Source organism: Passer domesticus, chromosome 33 (assembly GCF_036417665.1).
Source record: "Passer domesticus isolate bPasDom1 chromosome 33, bPasDom1.hap1, whole genome shotgun sequence".
NCBI classification, from domain to species: Eukaryota; Metazoa; Chordata; class Aves; order Passeriformes; family Passeridae; genus Passer; species Passer domesticus.
The window spans coordinates 2,236,911-2,254,933 of NC_087506.1; the positions used below are offsets into that span (position 1 = coordinate 2,236,911).

At 49.3% G+C, this 18,023-nt stretch overlaps 1 long non-coding RNA gene across 2 annotated transcripts; it reads left to right on the plus strand.

Annotated features, from left to right (window-relative positions):
- Positions 1-8,473: 8,473 nt before the first annotated feature.
- LOC135288538 (uncharacterized) lies at positions 8,474-16,237 on the plus strand. Of its 2 annotated transcripts, none has more exons than XR_010351603.1 (3): positions 8,474-8,619; positions 8,732-8,909; positions 15,627-16,237. It is a non-coding gene; the product is annotated as an uncharacterized LOC135288538 (long non-coding RNA). The 2 variants fall into 2 exon arrangements; XR_010351604.1 differs by lacking the exon at positions 15,627-16,237 and adding an exon at positions 9,227-9,453.
- Positions 16,238-18,023: the final 1,786 nt, after the last annotated feature.

The following is an 18,023-nucleotide window of genomic DNA, read 5'->3' on the forward strand; positions in this document are numbered from 1 at the left end:
AAGAGGAGGCCCAGGGCTCATCGTGCAACTGCTGCAAGGGTGGTTTCAGAGAATCCCAGAATCAGCAAGGTTGGAAAAGACCTTGGAGATCATCAAGTCCAACCTGTGCCCTGACACCACCTTGTCTCCCCCGGGCCTCTTCTTTTCCAGGATAAACAACCCCACCTCCCTCAGCCTCTCTTCACAGGATTTTTGCTCCAGACCCTTCACCAGCCTTGTTGCCCTTCTCTGGACACACTCCAGCCCCTCCAATTCTTGCTAAATTTGGGGTCCCAGAACTGGACACAGCATCCGAGGTGCTGCCCAACCAGCGCCCAGCACAGGGGAAGAATTGCTGTCCTGGTCCTGCTGGTGACACCATTGCTGGTCCATAGGAGTGCCAGGGGTTGGATGAGGGAAATGGTTGGGAGGGGGCAGGAGACACAGTCTGATTGACTCTCAGCCATGAAGGGTCTTGATTTTCATAGCTATTCAGTCTGCATTAGAAGGTGCTGGGGGTCAATATCAACTGGACATTGCTGATATCAATCTATAAACAGGAAAAAAAATTAAACAGAACAAACTGTTCTCTCTGCATTGTTTTCAAGACAGTATATACACTTTGAATACACTTCAGATATCTGTCTAATTAATTAGAGAAAACTAGAAAACTTCTGTTATTCCAAATGGCTTTTCTTCTTTGGGCATGTTGAACAAATGTTTATGAGCTTTTCTCACTGAATTCCTGAACTGAAGAGCTCAAGAAAGAAGAGGCCTTGGGTGTAGGAAAATTCATCATCAACCTCCAAGTGGCTGAGGATCCATCCCCATCAGAGCAGCAATGAACAGCAATGGGCACAGCTTTGTGGCTGCCCCAGCTTTGGGATGGGCCCTGGGCCTGGAGCAGGAGCAGCTCTTGAGGGCCCCAAGGCCGGGGCTTTTGTGCTGCCCTGGGCACATGGGATGGCAGCAGGGGCTGCAGAGCTCTCAGCACCTGAGCCAGAGGGGAGCAGGGCAGCCAGGGAGCCTCCTTTGGCCTTGTCCCAGCACCTTCCGCCATGGCTGGGGCAGAGTCCTGTGTGAGCTGCAGCTGCTGCTGTGCCCTTGGCAGGGGCTGAGGCCGTGGGGCCAGTGGCCAGAGCAGCCTGGCCTGAGCAGAGCTGTGGGGCCAGAGCCGGCTGGGCTGGGCTGGGGAGAGGCCCTTGGTGCTGCCCAGAGCTCAGGGCAGCTGGCAGAGCTTGCAGGGAGCTGGGCTGGGCTCAGAGAGCCTGCCCCAGAAACCATCAGTGTCCATCTCAGCCTGGCTGAGCGTGCAGGGGCAGGACTCAGGCCAGGCCTTGTGGGGCAGGGCCAGCGCCAGTGCAAGGCATTGCAAACAGGCAAGTGCCCCAGAGAGGAGGCTGCTCTGTGCCCTTGGGGGCATGGACAGAGCAGGGAGGGGGCCCAGGACATTTGTCACTGCCAGCCTCTGTCCCCAGGCCTTGGCAGCCCTGGCTGCTGAGCCCAGCTTTGCCCTGGGCTGAGTTTGGCTGTGGCCCAGCTCCATCCTCCTGCGGGGCTCAGGGCCTGTTCCCGGCCATGGCCATCCCTGGCCGGCCTCTCTGCTGGCCCAGAGGCCGGCAGAGCCCGGGGCAGGGCTGTCTGAGCAGGCCCACAGGTGCCTGGGGCTGTGCAGGAGCTGGCAGAGGCTGCCCAGCAGGGAGGCCATGGGGCACAGAGCCCCAAGGCTGCTGTGGGCCCCACGGCACAGGGGCCGTTCCCAGCCGCAATGCTCCTGGCCTGGGCTGGGCCTGCACAGGGGCTGGGCCACCATGGCTGGGCCAGCACAGGGCCACCAAGGGGCCACGCAGCCGCTGCCGAGGCTGACAGATAGGCCAGGCACACACAAGCAATTGCTGAGCATGGCCTGCGCTGGCCAGGGCTGACTGTGCCACAGGCAGAGCTCAGCTGCCCTTGGGGGCTGCAGGAAGAGTCAGGAGCCCAAAGAGCCTCCATGGCTGTGCTGGAGACCAAGGCTGGAGCAGGGAAATGCAGGGCTGCTGCGGGATGGGGAGGGCATTGAATTCCAGCACACACCTCAGCTCTCTGATGATCCCAGCACCATGCTGGGCCCTGTTACAGACTGGAGCAGAGCAGATGTTAATGGGACAGGAGCCCTGCAGGGCTCTCAGGGACCTGCAGCTTACAAGGTGCTCTGCTCTCCCTCAGGTGCTCTCAGAGAGATCCAATCCCAGCTGAGCACCCCAGGGTACAAGTGGCACTGCCTGTTTATGGGCACACAGCTGATGTCTGCCTGGAAAGGGGCACAGGTTTTAACACTTGTTACTTTCATAATAAACAAGTGAATCTTTATTATCTGGGTCACTTGAGTGCTTTGAAGAAATGGCAAAGTATTCCCACCAGGAGCAGGAATTTCCTGGATCTACTGGATTCTTCAACTGATGGCAGGAGAAGAAATTCTGATCTTCCCTTCTACATGAGCCACCAATATTCACTCTAATATTTCATGACCCTGTCCTTCAGGTGTTTGCAGCTCTCCTGTTAAAATGGCCGTGTCTAAGGACATCTCTTCATTAGGGCAGCTGGATCTATGCCCTTCCCCTTGCTCCCACATTTCCTCCTGCAGCTGTTCTCAGGTCATTCCAATGTGCATCCCAGGCTTCATGCTTCGAGCTTCAGGGACTTGCCCAATTTCTCTGAAGTTTAAATACCTCTCTAGTCAGCATCTTAGTTGTAGTTTTATCTTTTCTATCACCTCTTCTTAAGTCTCTGTCTAAAATCCTTCCTGTATGGCAATCCCTTGTGGATGGTGGACATGTCAGATGTTGCTGGGATGTCACAAGGTAGTTAGGGAAGGGGTTTGATATTTCTTAAATTTTATCATGTTCACATATTTTATATTGGCCATCAAGAGAAACCCTTCTGTGCCTCTGAGTCTCACCAGTTCCTGGTCCCTCAAAGGGCACAAACCTGATGAGTTGTGGTTCTCACTCCAGTGGCTGCACTTGGATCTCCCTCCATAGCCAGAGCAGAGCTCCCTTGTCCCAGAAAGTGCCTGACAATGCAGGGATGAAGGAAACAGGACAGGGATGAAGGAAACAGGACAGGCTGCGGGAATCAGGGGCAGGGCAGAGCCAGGGGAGAAGAATGACTTTTGCATTTGATGGAGCTGTGCCTTCCCTTGGCTTTGTTGGCTGACAATAAATGAACATCCCTCTGTGTCTCAGGCAGATCCTTCTCCAAGGGAAGCAGGTGGGAGTTGGAGCCAAGGAGCTGAAAGCTGCAGGTGCAGCCTGGGCTGGAGGGAGCTGAGATTTGCACAAGGCTGCTCTGAGTGCCAGGGCTTGGATGGGGGAAATGGTGGGGTGGGGGTAGGGACAGAGTCTGATTGATTGTCAGCCATGAAGGGTGTTGGCTATATCTATTCATATCTATTCAAACTGCATGAGGAGGTACTTGGATTCAGTGCCAATTGGAGATTGCACATATCAATTTATGATCAGGAAAAAAAAAATTAGGACCTAAAAAATGTTTTCTCACTCTCTTTGTAAATATTCATTCAATTATACATTCACTTTGAATACACTTATGAAATGTGTTGAATTAACCACACAATATTTGAAAGCTAAAATCAAATTATTCCCAAAGGCTTGACTTGTTAAGGTGTTCTGAATGTTAATGAGCCCTGGGACACTGAATTCCTGCATGAAGAGCTGAAGGCTGAACAAGCCTCTGGAGCAGTGAAATCCAGCAGCAGCCTCCAAGTTGCTGAGGATGTCAGCAGCCCCCACTGAGGCCATCCCTGCCCAGAGACCGTGGGGGAATGGGCAGACAAGGAGAGCGTCCCTGGGGCTGGGCCAGCAGAACTCAGAGGCACCAGCGGCTCCAGCTGGGCAATGGAGTGTGGAATGTGGCTGGGAAAGCCCTGCCTGGGCTGTGCCAAGCAGGACAGACAAGCCCTGACTCCCATCCCCCAAACAACTGTCTCAAGGAGACATTTAAAAGGAATTACAATTGTTTGTGTCCTCTGAGTTGGAGGCACTGGAGAAATACCAGTACAAGAGATTTTGAGGAGCTCAAAGCAGCTTTTATTGGCAACTCTAGAAAATCAGAGAAACTATGGCAAAAGGTTTAATATGACATTCAATCAACAAAAAAACATTTCTGAAGCATTAACTTGGCCATTCCACTTGACAAACTCTAAGCCTGATAAACTTTAAGTTCATCCAAATTCGCCAGAGGAGAGAAATAGAAGTCGACATAGAAAGAGAGAAAAATAAGATTTAAGAAGCACACACAGAGATACCAGCTCCTGGATTCCAGCAGTGTTCAAACAGAAATTCCAAGAGGCTGCAGGGTCAAGATGTGTGCTTGCCTTGTGGTCAGCCTTCAATACCCCTTGGTCTTGCTGGGCCCTTTCCCCAGGTGGGACTTGGGCTCATTTGGTCACTCAGGAGCTGGGCGGGGGCTCCAGAGGTGGCTGTGGAGCATTGCCTGTGCTGTGCCAGGGACTGGCAGCCACTGCTGGGCTGGGATAGAGGCACTGGGGGGATTGGGGTTCCAGGGCAGGGCAGCGCTGGGGTTCTGGGGCAGGGCAAGGCAGGACCTGCTTCTTCCTCCCCCACACACAAGATGTTTCCAGCCAACAATCTCCTCCAGCCTGTCACAACAGGGAATGTTGGAGGTGAAACTTCAATTTTGGCAATGATCACCTGGCCAAGAGGGACAGTTCTTTTCCACAGGATTGAAAACCACATTTTCCATCGGATTTGTTACTCATTTCTGGTTTGATTGCCTGGGTTTGGTTTGGTATGGTATGGTTTTGTTGTTGGATTGTTTTCTCGGTGTGCCTGAAGTGTCCAGTCAGGAGCAGAGTGACTCTTGCCGAGGAATTTTTGTGGTGCTGTCACTTAATATCAAATATGTTTTTTGCTGATATCTTTCCTGGGATTTTTTCAGTGCTCTCAAGCCCTCGTTTGTAACAGGATGAAGGAGCCCTGCCCAGGCTCTGGCCCTGGGGGATACAGGGACGCTGCCGGGGGTCCCTGTCCCCCTGTCCCACCCCCCAGGGCCTCGCCCCCCCGTCCCCGTGTCAGGCTCTGGGGTCGATCTCGTGGAACATCCTCTGGGGGAGGCTGCGGCGCTGGGGGTGGGGAGACAGGGGTCTATTGAGAGTCTCTTGTATCATGTGGTGGAAACCCAGAAAAATAATGGTCAGGAGAAGCCTGGTTTATTTGGAACATTCCTGCATAGCAGACAAAATATAGCCTTGTGCATATTATTCCATGCAGCATTCAAATGTTTAATTGCTTCTTTTCATCTTCCTGGGGAAGCAGAGTTGCTTTATTTACTCCAAGCAATATTTTCTCCCTCCTCCCTGGCAAAGAACAAGCTCCCATCCTGACAAGTGCTCACAGGTTTACTTAAGGCTCATCACACCCATGCTCAAGAGAGTGGATCAGGTTAATTTATCACTTGTTCCAATGATTAACTTGCCCAGCTGCCAGGTTCAAGAGCCCCAGAGTGCTGCCTCAGGTTGTACAGGATCACAGAAGGAAAAGCTCCATGGAATTAAGCTGCTGCCACACTGGCCCTCTTTGCCTGTCAAACCCATTCAGCTGCTCTTGCTCTGCCCTGTCAAAATCCTCCATAAAATACAAGTGAAAATCCCTCCTCACCTGCGAGAAAAAACAGTTGGGTTCTGCTCAGGGCATTTCAAATTAGTTGGGGTAGTTGTGACCTCCCCTTGCAAAGGCAGCATTTCAGGAAAACCAAAAGTTTCTTTTCAGAGACTCACCAGGCTCAGGACACCTTCCGCTAACAAGGTTGCTCCAAGCCCCATCCAACCTGGCCCTGAACACTTCCAAGGGTGACACAACCACAGCTTCTCTGGAACCTGTTTTGCTCCTCCCAGCTCTAAAATCGCACTCAACTTAGCAGCCTCAGAGATAGATTTCTATTCAAGAGCTGCATTTTTCTAGGAAGGAAATATGGCAAACCTTGTTTGCATCTGCCTTGGCAAAATCAACACAAGCTCTGAAGAAAGGGCTGCGGCCCACTTTTCTTCCTTTTCCCCATTTGGTGGAACATTTTCATTCTGTTGTTCTTTGGAGCAGGATTTTAATCGATCTGGCTGAGGATGCTGAAAATAGTACAGCAAGTTACTTGTGTGAGGGGTGGAAAACTGAGCTCTTGCACATCCAGTGTTTCTGTTGTTGGAAGTCTTCAATCCCACCTCTCGCTGGGATGAAATAGGTGCTACTCATCCAATTTCTAAAGTATCACGCATCGAGCTGACACTATTTGAAGAATTAAAAATAAGCGCAAATTTAAACAAACCTCTGATCCCTTCCATTTCCTCTGTTCCACAGTTGATGACAAAAGACAGGAGAGAAAGATTGTTTTGGGAACAATGTTTTCAGGAGTCTAAAAACAGTATCAAACCTGCTCTGCCACACTCTCAGCTGTTACAGCCCCAAAAAGCACCGGTTGTCTTTGCTCACAGAGTCATAATTGTGATGGGATTTCTACCACACCACAGGACAGCCAATTTTTGTTTGTTTGTTGTTTTTTTTTTTTCCTGGGAATAACTACAGCACTTCTGGGTTGCAAGGCAGACATGTGCCTCTTCTAATGGCCCTTGAAAGTGGATGTGTGAAATGAGGTAGACAAAGCCAAAGGCCAGCTGAACCTGGGATCTCTGAATGGGTCTTGACATTCTTCCCAGGAAGATGAGTGGCAATCACTGTTCTGCCAGGGAAACGGCATCTGCTGGCAATGTGGTCTAGAAAATATGCTTTCTGCTCCTCTCAGAGCCAAAATTCCTACCCATTTCTTCGAAGTCCTTCTTAGACAAGGACCATGTTCAGCTGAGTGACAGTGAAGCAAAATGGCAAGCCAGGAATACATTGCCCTGCACACAACATCCTCCATTCCCATGGATGGTTTCTCACTGGCACACAGGAGGAAGGGAGGAACCCAAATGCATCGTTGTACACCAAGTCAGACGTGTTGAGGGATGAACAGATCTCACGGGGATATGGAAACCTCCCCTGAAAAGCAGTTCAGAGAAATCCTGAGCTGTTTTGTGCTGCTAGGCATGAAGATGCTCAGGATCTTCCACAGGTGCTCAGCAGGCAGCAGGATTGTGCCTGGATGTCACTCTGGAAATGCCAGTGGCTCAGCTGAGAGCTCTGGGAGTGACTGACACTGCACTGAGAGGGGCCACAGTCCTGCAAGGGTCTTTCATCAGGAGCAAAGAGCAGCCTGGAGGGTGGGCAATGCTGGATCTGTACCACTGCGTGCTCATCCTTCACCTGAATGGGGAGCTGCCCCCAAAGTTGCCATGGATCACTTTTTCTTTTTCTCCTCTTGGGTATATTTTGGAGCAGCTGTTCTATGTGGCTTTTGATGATGATCCTGTGGGAAGCAGCCATTTGCCTGCTGTGCTATCCTCACAACTAGTACTAACTCTTCATTTCCTTTGGTTTTATTTGGGGTTTTTTATCTATTTATTTGATTGGTTTGCTGCATGGGTTTGTTTGTTTGTTTGTTTGTGTTTATGTATGATTTGGCTTGAGTTTTTTGTTTGCTTTTTCATAAATGACTGGTGAAGTTGGCAAAGCCAAACTCAAGATAATGTAAACCAGGATCAGCTTTTCAGAAATTCCTTTTGGCTGGGTTTAGCTGCATCCCCTAGGCTCAGGATCACTAGTATATTTTCAGGTTTTGCTCTGCGTATCAGCCTGCCCAGACTCCGCGTGTTGTTTCACAAATGGAGAAGACAATGGACATTGTGCCAAGCTTCCTTTCAAACAGAAAAACCTGGGTCAGCATGACAGAAAAGAAGAAAAATAAATCACCAGTTAGAACAGAAGCAGTGTCCCACCATCTTCCCATCCACTGTTATTAATTTTGTACATTTAGAGACAAAGCTGGGTCTAAAGCTTGCATCTCTCAGTTCCTGATGCTATTTGCTACCCTTCAGCCTTGACTGGCCCTGATGTGACTGACTGCTGGGCAAGTGGGGCTGGGGATGCTCAGCCTGGAGACAGGAGACACTGGGAGGCCTCCCTGTGGCTGTGCAGGACTGGAAGGCTCCCACAGGAAAGAAGGGGACAGAGTGTTCAGCAGGGCCTGTGCTGACAGGACAAGGGGGATGGCTTTCAGCTGCAGCAGGTTGATTGAAGCTGCATCTAAGGAAGCTGCTCTTTTCCACTGGGGGTGGTGGGGCACTGGCCCAGGCTGTGCACAGAGGTTGTGCATGCCCCATCCTTGGGAACAGGGCTCTGAGCAGCCTGCTCTGGGGGAAGATTGCTCAGCTTGGAACAAGATGTTTCTTCAGGCTCCTTTCCAAGCCCAACCATTCAGGGACTCCATCATTCCATGGTCTCCACTGTCCACTTCAGATGGAGCCTGGGAACTGTGATGTCACAGCCCACGCTCCAGCTGGAACGTCCAGCGCCCAGCAAAGGGCACAACACAACCCTTGGCCGCTGTGTTGACACGCTCTGCACCTTGCTCCTGCCCTCGCCTTTCACTCTTCTTATCCCCCCGATACCCCGATCATTCCTGACAGCTCCTGAGTGCCTGGATTTCATCATCCAGCCTTGCAGGATGCTCCCCTTTGTCCTGAGGGAGGTATGGTGCCATTCCATGGAGGTGGACACCCCCCCCCTGCCCAGGTGGGCTGGAGCTCTGGGGGGATGGAGTGGGACAGGGAGCCCACTCTAAGGTTTTGCTACATCTGCAGGCTGTCCCAGACGGAGAGGAGGAGATGGAGGTGGATACAAAGATTGATATGGATGAGGAGATGGAAATTGATGGAGAAGACTCTGGAGAGGAAGAGATGGACGTGGATGTGGATGAGGAAGAGGAGATGGATGTTGATATGGAAGAGTCCATTGAGGACATGGACATTGATTGAAAAGGTGAGGAAGAGGCCGTGATCTTGGGCTGAAGAGCAATGCCAGCAGCAGGACAGGCAGAGTGGGTCTCCTTCTGCCAGGCTGGGGCTGGGCTGGGTGCTCCCTGCTCAGGGACATTGTACCCAGGGCACTGGATTCTGGTGGCCATCCACAGCCTGTCCTGTGCCTGCTTTGCTCCGCACAAGCTCCACCCCAGACCCAGCCAGGCTCAGTTCTGGTAGCAGAGTCCTGCTGCTGTGCCAGTGTCTGCCAGCATGGGGGCACATGGAAGAACCCTCTGTGCCTGACTGGAGTGACCGTGGCACTTGCTTTTCTTCCAGGAACAGTGGACATCACAGACAGGGACACCTACAATCCATAAAAGGTTTTTTTCCATTTTCTCAAGCCACGCGTTGGGCGCCACTAACTGTATTTGTCCTGGTTTAGGGCAAGTTTGGGAGATAACCCCCAAAGGGGCTTCTCTAAAAAAGCAGATTCAATTGCCCCTCCCCCCTCCAACCAGTTCGGGAGAAAATATCTCCTTGCAGAAAAATGGAAAGAAACCTGTTTATTAAACAATAGAAACCAAACAATATTAAACAATAAAACTTCTCACTGATCCAAGGAAAGCAAACTCAGAACAGTCCCCTCCCCTGGTTGCAGCTCGGCTCACTCAGTCTCTGATCAGTCTCTCTGGTGCTGGAAATGGTGCTGCCCAGGCCCGGCCAGGGGCCACAGGTGGAGCTGCCGGTGCTCTTCTGGGTGTTCAGTCCAGAGCAGGCTTGAACAGGTCCAAGAAAAAAGGAAAAAATCACAATCCGGAGAACTTCCTTGCCTCAGCTAGCTAAAACTAACTAAAAGCAAGAAAAAGGGAAAAAAGGAGCTCTGTCCGGCTGTCTGTCCATCCGCAGACAACACAGTCCAGGAGCAGGAATGTGGAGGACTGAGAGCAGTCTGAAAACAAACTGCGCGCTTCTTCCCTCCCCTCCTCACTGTCTGGAAGAGAGTCTTAAAGGTGTAAAAATTATTATTCAGTATAAACAGAACAAGACGATTGGGGATAAAAGCATCATATAGTCAACCCAGGACATTCCACCCCTTATCCCCATATCGTCACCTTACTACTAAAACTAATATATATTCTAACTCTACACACACATACATTATACATCTAATATACAGCTATAGACAGATAATGGTGGCAACATTCAGCAAACAGTGATATTTATACATGGTTCTCACCCAACAATCAGATCTCCCTGAGGTACACATCGTGTTCTTCCATCTTTTTGCATTATCCACCATGTGCAACCTGGTCCCTGAGCAAAAACAACCCCGCAAATGGGTTTGTCTGTACTCGAGGCAGGATTGATCCAAACTGTCTTCCCTAACAAACCCCTGACATGTACCACTGGGACTTTGTCTCCATCTACTCTGTGCAAAGGCTCAGATTGGGCAGGGCCCACTCAGTTAGTAGAGCCTTGGGTATTAACTAACCAGGTGGCCTTTGCCAGATGCTGCTCCCAATTTTTGAAAGATCCCCTACCTAAGGCTTTTAAGGTGCTTTTTAGCAGCCCATTGTACCTTTCCACTTTGCCCAAAGCTGGTGCATGGTAGGGGATATGGTACACCCACTCAATGCCATGTTCTCTGGCCCAGGTGCTGATAAGGCTGTTCTTGAAATGAGTCCCGTTGTCTGACTCAGTCCTCTCAGGGGTACCATGTCTCCACAGGACTTGCTTTTCAAGACACAGGATGGTGTTACGGGCAGTAGCATGAGGCACAGGATAGGTCTCCAACCATCCCGTGGTGGCTTCTACCATTGTGAGCACGTAGCGCTTGCCTTGGCGTGTCTGGGGCAGTGTGATGTAGTCAATCTGCCAGGCCTCGCCATACTTGTACTTGGACCACCGCCCACCATACCATAGGGGCTTCACCCTCTTGGCCTGTTTGATGGCAGCACACGTCTCACAGTCATGGATTACCTGAGAAATACTGTCCATGGTTAAATCCACCCCTCAGTCTCGTGCCCACTTATAGGTGGCATCTCTCTGCCCTGATGACCTGAGGCATCATGGGCCCCTCGAGCTAGGAATAACTCTCCCTTGTGCTCCCAGTCTAGGTCTATCTTGGACACCCCTATCTTTACAGCCTGGTCTATCTGCTCATTGTTTTTGTGCTCCTCATTGGCTCTACTCTTGGGGACATGGGCATCTACATGGCGGACCTTCACAGGTAGCCTCCCTACCCTGGTAGCGATGTCTTTCCACTCTTCAACAGCCCAAACTGGTTTTCCTCTACGCTGCCAATTAGCCACTTTCCACCTCTCCAGCCATCCCCACAGAGCGTTGGCTGCCATCCATGAATCAGTGTAGAGGTAGAGCTTTGGCCACCTCTCTCTTTCAGCAATGTCCAGGGCCAGTTGAACAGCTTTGAGTTCAGCAAGTTGGCTTGATCCACCTTCTCCTTCAGTGGCCTCTGCAACTTGTCATGTGGGGCTCCATACGGCTGCTTTCCACTTCCGATTCATTCCTACCATGCGACAGGAACCATCTGTAAAAAGAGCATATTGTGTTTCTTCCGCTGGCAGTTGGTTATATGGAGGAGCTTCTTCAGCACGTGTCACTTCTTGTTCCTCTTCATCAGTGAGACTGAAGTTTTCACCTTCTGCCCAGTTTGTAATTATTTACAGAATCCCAGGGCAATTCAGCTTTCCAATACGGGCGCGCTGTGTTATGAGAGCAATCCACTTACTCCATGTAGCACTGGTGGCATGGTGGGTAGAGGGAACCTTTGCTTTGAACATCCACCCCAGTACTGGTAGTCGGGGTGCCAGGAGGAGTTGTGCTTTGGTGCCTATTACCTCTGAGGCAGCTTGGACTCCTTCATAGGCTGCTAAAATTTCCTTCTCTGTTGGAATATGGTTGGCTTCAGACCCTCTTTAGCTTCGACTCCAAAATCTTAGTGGTTAGCCTCGAGTCTCCCCAGGCACCTTCTGCCACAGGCTCCAGGACAAACCATGGTTCCCGGCTGCAGAGTAGAGCACATTCTTCACATCTGGTCCTGTCCTGACTGGGCCAAGGGCTACCGCGTGAGCGATCTCCTGCTTAATCTGGACGAAGGCTTGTTGCTGCTCAGGGCTCCAGCGGAAAATGTTCTTCTTACGGGTGACTAGATAGAGAGGGCTCACGAACTGACTGTACTCAGGAATGTGCATTCTCCAAAAACCTATGGCACCTAGGAAAGCTTGTGTTTCCTTCTTGTTGGATGGTGGAGACATTGCTGTGATCTTGTTGATGACATCAGTGGGAATCTGACGTCGTCCGTCTTGCCACTTCACTCCCAGAAACTGGATCTCTTGAGCAGGTCCCTTGACTTTGCTCTTCTTGATGGCAAAGCCAGCTTTCAGGAGAATCTGGATGATTTTCTCTCCTTTCTCAAACACTTCTGCTGCCGTCTTCCCCCATACAATGATGTCATCAATATAGTGCAGATGTTTTGGAGCTTCTCCAGGTGAAGGCAAACTGTGGCCTGCATTCTGCTGCCAGCGGAGTGGAGAAAAATGCATTGGCAATATCAGTAGTTGTTGGGAGCTTTGTAACAAGCTAGCTCCGAGCTAAAGGTCACAGTGAGATTAATTTGACCGAGATAGAGAATGAGGGGAGTTGCCATTCCAATTAAACTGTGTCCTTGGCCCACAGATGAAGAAATGCACAGAAACAGGTGGTAAAGCAAAACAGCTTGGGAAAAGTAGTGATAGTTACACCAAAACAGCACGTTGATAGCTGATAACTAATTAGCCAATGGTGAGCTGGGATTTTGCACTATGCATGAGCTAATTAAAGGGTGTATAATAATTGGTGATTCGGGAATAAAGACGAGACATGTAGATCATCATCTGGTGAACAAGTCTTCCTTCTCCATCAAATGGCTGACCCCGACGTGAACCCGTAAGACGACTACGGACGGACACGGCTGCCACGGATCGGGAAGTAGGAGCGGGTCCCTCTGAAGCAAGGGGGGGACGGCAAACGATCCACTGCGAGTTCGCGGCCCTGGGAGCTATATAGATAGTCCCAGCCTACGTGCTTCCGGAGTCTGAAAGCCTTGCAACAGCGCTGATTAGAAATGGAAAGGCAAGCAGCATATGATTTATTTACTTGCTTTTTAAAAAAGCAGCAGATTAAGGACATAGACTTGCAGAAAGAGCTCCCACAGTTTTAGCTTACGAGTATGCACAAGGAGTTTCTCAAAATCCTTATATAGTACATGAATTAACAGAGTGGCGTAAGTTCGGGACCAGGAAAGTGACAGGGGCTGCGGGAGAGCCCGGGGCGGACGCGGCGGCGAGAACGCGTATGGTGGCGGCGGCATGCTCGGTGCTGGCGGCGGTCCCAGCAGCGCGGCGGCAGAGCGGACCGAGCGCTGCAGAGGTGACATGCTTGGTGCCGGCGGCGGTTACGCACACCGCGGGTCCAGTGACACGCACGGTGACAAAAACTCGCACGGCAGCTGTCCGTAGGGAAAGAGCACAGATCGCGAGGGAAGTGCCAGCCGGGGCCGGGCCAGCCAAGGCGAGACGCGGGGGCCGAATACGCGGCAGCGTCAAGCGCAGTGCCGGTGGTAGCGGCAGCGGACGCACACCAGTAACGCGAAACCCGAAAGCTGGAGCTGGGAGGGCTTTTTCACTTTTTGCAAGCGCACAAAAGCACCAGCGGTGTGGGACATGCTCCCGCAGGCTGCGGGTGTTGGCGCAGAGCCAGGGGGAACCAGCCTGAGCGGAGATCCAGGCGGAGCGGAGCCCAAAGGAGATCGCGGCTGCGCGGGTCCGGGCGAGGGCATTCCTTTCCACACCCCCGAAGTGGCCCAGGCTGAAGCTGTGCCCAAGCAGGCGGAGACGGGCGCGGGCAGACATTCCTCAGGGCACCGCCCTGTCACAGCTTCCTGGCAACCACAGCAGCCAGCCCATCACAGCAATTCAAACAAGTGTCTGAGAAAAAACAGGTCAGGAATTTTCTTCAAGATCAGGATGGAAAACCTCTGTAAATTCACACAGGGCTTCATCATGCAGCAGATGTTATACGGGGCATTTCACCCATCTGTTCCACAGGCTTTACAGTTAGTTTACCAGGTTTTTTTGAAAATGTGTTTGCTTTTCTAAAAGTGATTGAGTATTTGGGTTTGATAGCTTTAAGTTTGATGACTTCATTGCCTTTCCCTTGCCTGAGGCGGGAGCAACCTTTTAGGGGGGCAGAGTCTAAGTAAACTTCCTAGTTTCTGTTTGGACTACATGTGAGAAGATTTAAACTGTAATATTTCTGTATACTATAGTCTTTATAGTCTTTGCTCTCTTCTATTCATTAAGAGATGGCATTAGATAAATGGATGTAAATGTGCTAATTGTTTTTGTACTGTCCTTATTTTAAGTGAAATTATTTGTGTTTAAAATTATCTGTCATCCTTCTCAGTTTTGTTTTTAAATATCTATGCAAACTGTCCAGCTTTACCAGCCTGTTATCCTTCAGTTAATGATTGTTGTCAATCAGTAAGAAATCTCAGTGTAACAAAATGCCAGAGGAACTGCTTTTATTGTAAAAAATTATTCCCAGGGAAACAAAATGTCATGTAAAGATGAAAGTATTAGTAAAGATTCAATTACCCAAGGTGTCTTGGAAGACAGAGCATTTGGAAAAGGTCAATCAGACCCTGTTATGGGGTCATCAGTCAATTCCCCAATGATTCAAAGTTTTAAGAATTATTTATATTAAGTTTATAACCTTTGTTATTTTTAGTTTTTGTAAGTAATGCTGATAGATAGTGATTGTTGTTAATATTACATGAATGCTTAGAAAAGGGGTTGTCTTAACTTCCTTGAACACTTGCTGTTGATAAGTTGATTACATTATGTGAATTCTCTGATTTTTGTGATAAGAATTATTATTAAGGTATTGTTGTAGTATTTACAGCCAGCTTTCATGTGTTTTTCTATTTTTTTTTGTGTGATCACCTGCAAGACACGTGTCTCTTCAAGATCCTGTCTTTTATTTCCTAACTATTTAGATGTTTCTGAAAGTTTTTATCCAAATTGCCAGTTTTGTGGTTCTTTTAATTATTATTACAGGAATACTCCAGCAGAGAATTCAAGAAGTTTGCTGTGTTTGGAAAATCTCTGTCTTGACAGAAACTTCAGAAAGATTCAATTGTTTGATAGTTTGATTAGTTTGTAACCCTAAGGTTTCTTGTTTATAACAGTTGTTTTTAAAAAGTCCTGTTTAAAAAATGTGTTAAGTGACACTCACCAATTAGAGTTTGGGCTCTGGCCAAGCTCTAGCTCTATTTGGATGGAGTGACTGACAATCAACCCAGATGTTTTCTGCATCAAAAAGTATTCAAGTCCTTTTGACTTGGCGATTTGACCATCTATGATAGCTGAGCCATTTTCAGAGGGAGTTGGGGGAAACATGAATCCGGACATGATTTCTCCAATTCTCTGTCATTTTAAGGTTTATCAGCTGTCGCAGACTCTGGGATAAAAGTTCAGTGTTGTAGTGTTTAGTAATTTTCTGATCTTGTATGTGTTGTTGATTGTGTGTATTATCTAAATTGATTCCTAATTACTCTTATCTTAACATTTCTTTATGTAACATTGCAAAATGAAACCAGGACCCATTCTTCACCTCCAGGATTTTGAGAAGATTCTTCAGTCCTGCAGGGACGTGGGATTTGTTTGTGTTTTAACAGGTGCAAAGTCCAGATGGATTTCAATGAAGAATGTGTAACTCTATCAAGAGCAAGAGAAACGTTGACCATTCAACAAGCAAAGAAGACAGATATTGGACATGCTGTCTCAAGATGTACAAAGTGTAAATCATGCAGTATTGCAGAATAGAGCAGCAATGTATGCTATAGGGATATTAGGTGTAATAGTATTGCTAATGCTTGCATTACCATGCTTGCTTAATTGCGTACAAAGAATAGTGAGTCATATGATGGGAAGGGCTTGGAAAACAACACTTCTGGCCCAAAAAGAAAACGGGGGAAATGTTGGGAGCTTTGTAACAAGCTAGCTACGAGCTAAAGGTCACTGTGAGATTAATTTGACCGAGATAGAGAATGAGGGGAGTTGCCATTCCAACTAAACTGTGTCCTTGGCCCACGGATGAAGAAATGCACAGACACAGGTGGTAAAGCCAAACAGCCTGGGAAAGTAGTAAGTAGTTATACCAAAACAGCACGTAGATAGCTGATAACTAATTAGCCAACGGTGAGCTGGGATTTTGCACTATGCATGAGCTAATTAGAAGGTGTATAATAATTGGCGATTTGGGAATAAAGACGAGACTTGTCGATCATCATATGGTGAGCGAGTCTTCCTTCCCCATCAGTTCTGCCCTCTTCCTGATGATGCTGTGCAAGGATGGAGCCCTGCCGTGCTTTCAGGATGCTATTCTTGAAAACTTCCAGCATTCCCAGCCCCTGTGCTCTCCATGGATGCCTGTCATGGAATCCCTCTCAGCTGGGTTCAGAGCATCCTCAGATTGGCTCTTCTAAAATCAGGGGTGGCACAGTTTCTGGAGGATTCCCATGCAGAAAGACTTAATTGTACTTGTGATTGGAAATCCAGTTTTGTTTGATCAGCTGCTCTTACAAAGAATATGTACCAAACCCTGGAATGGTGAAAAGCCACTGAGCAGGAGATGCAGCATGGTGCTTCATTGGGAGGGGCAGGCAGGCCATGCACATTCAGGGCATCCCCCCCATCAGAAGGACATGAATGTTGTCCCTCTCATCCCTCCACCCCACAACCAGGCCTGACATCTCCTCCTCTGGAGTGGAGTTTTTCCTGTTATAACGTCATCTCATGCTTGGTCAGTACGTGAGAAGAGGCTGCAATGGCTTCTGATGCCACCTCCATGCCAAACACAGCTCCATTGGATGCTGTTCCTCTTTCACAGGTTAACTTCCCATCAATTGACCAATCCATTGTTTCTCTCAAGGGTCACATTCCCACCAGTTCATCCATAAGGTTTCCTTCACTGTCTGTTCTTCATTGTCTTGCTAATGTGCACAACAGCAGATCAAATGTGGCAAGGGCTTAGACACGACTTGGCTCCTGACACACAGGCTCCTTGTGCCACTGCTGGCCTTTCGTGTGCTCAGCAAGATCTGTAACTGCACAGGGTTGTGGAACTGCACCTTCAGCACAGGGACCGTGCCAGCCTGACCTGCCCTCGTTCCTGTGCACAAAACACGGTGTGTGGAAGAGAACGGCAGCAGGGGCCTGTGTGTCCCAGGGCCCCGGATTTGCGGCGCTTCAGCTCCACAGGGATGCAGGCAAAGTGAAGAAGCCAAACCGTTTATTAATGAAATCCAAAAACAAGGGGTGATATGGGAGGGGAAGAGGGAATGGGCAGTGTCTGAGGGCTGGAGGGAGGGAGGTATCTACAGGCAGGGAAAGGCCAGAAGCTATGCGAGCTTCCCACAGGCTCAGCTGTACCAATCATCAGCTGTGCCTGGAGCTCCAGCGGCAATGGGAGATGGTGTCCTGTTCAGTGTCTCCTGGTGCTGTTCTTGGGACACTGGTTCACCGCATCCTGAAGATGGACCTAATTCTTCAGCTCTTCTGGCAAACCGGGCGTGAATATTCAGGTTTCAGTGGGACAGACTAGTGTCTTTCCTTGGGACTGAAATGGCTGGAACAAAGAAGAGAGCCACAGTCAGCACCCACATCTGCATGAATCCTAGGAGACCCTCCTGCCAAGGTGTGCTGCTTTGTGCACCCCAGACATCATGTTTTGGGAGAAGCTGCTGGCAGCTTCCTCCGTGTCTGCTAGGAAACCAATCAATGGCTGCCGTTGGGAATTGATAATCTGGAAAGCTGTACACAAAAGCCTCTGTGAAAAACACATCTTAAAAACAAAAGAAACTCAGGGAACTTTCTCTTTTCCCTTCTGGCCGACAAAGAGGTAACACTGCTGGCCCAGCCAAGGCCTGGCTGACGTCCGTGAAGAAGAAGTCCTAGATGGGAAAGATGAGGAGATGTCTTTAGTTTTAGGCCAAAATTCTCTTGTAATTCTCCTGTATATGGAGAATGATACTTTTTTCCCTATAACGCATTAAGGTGTGGGGAGATGAAAG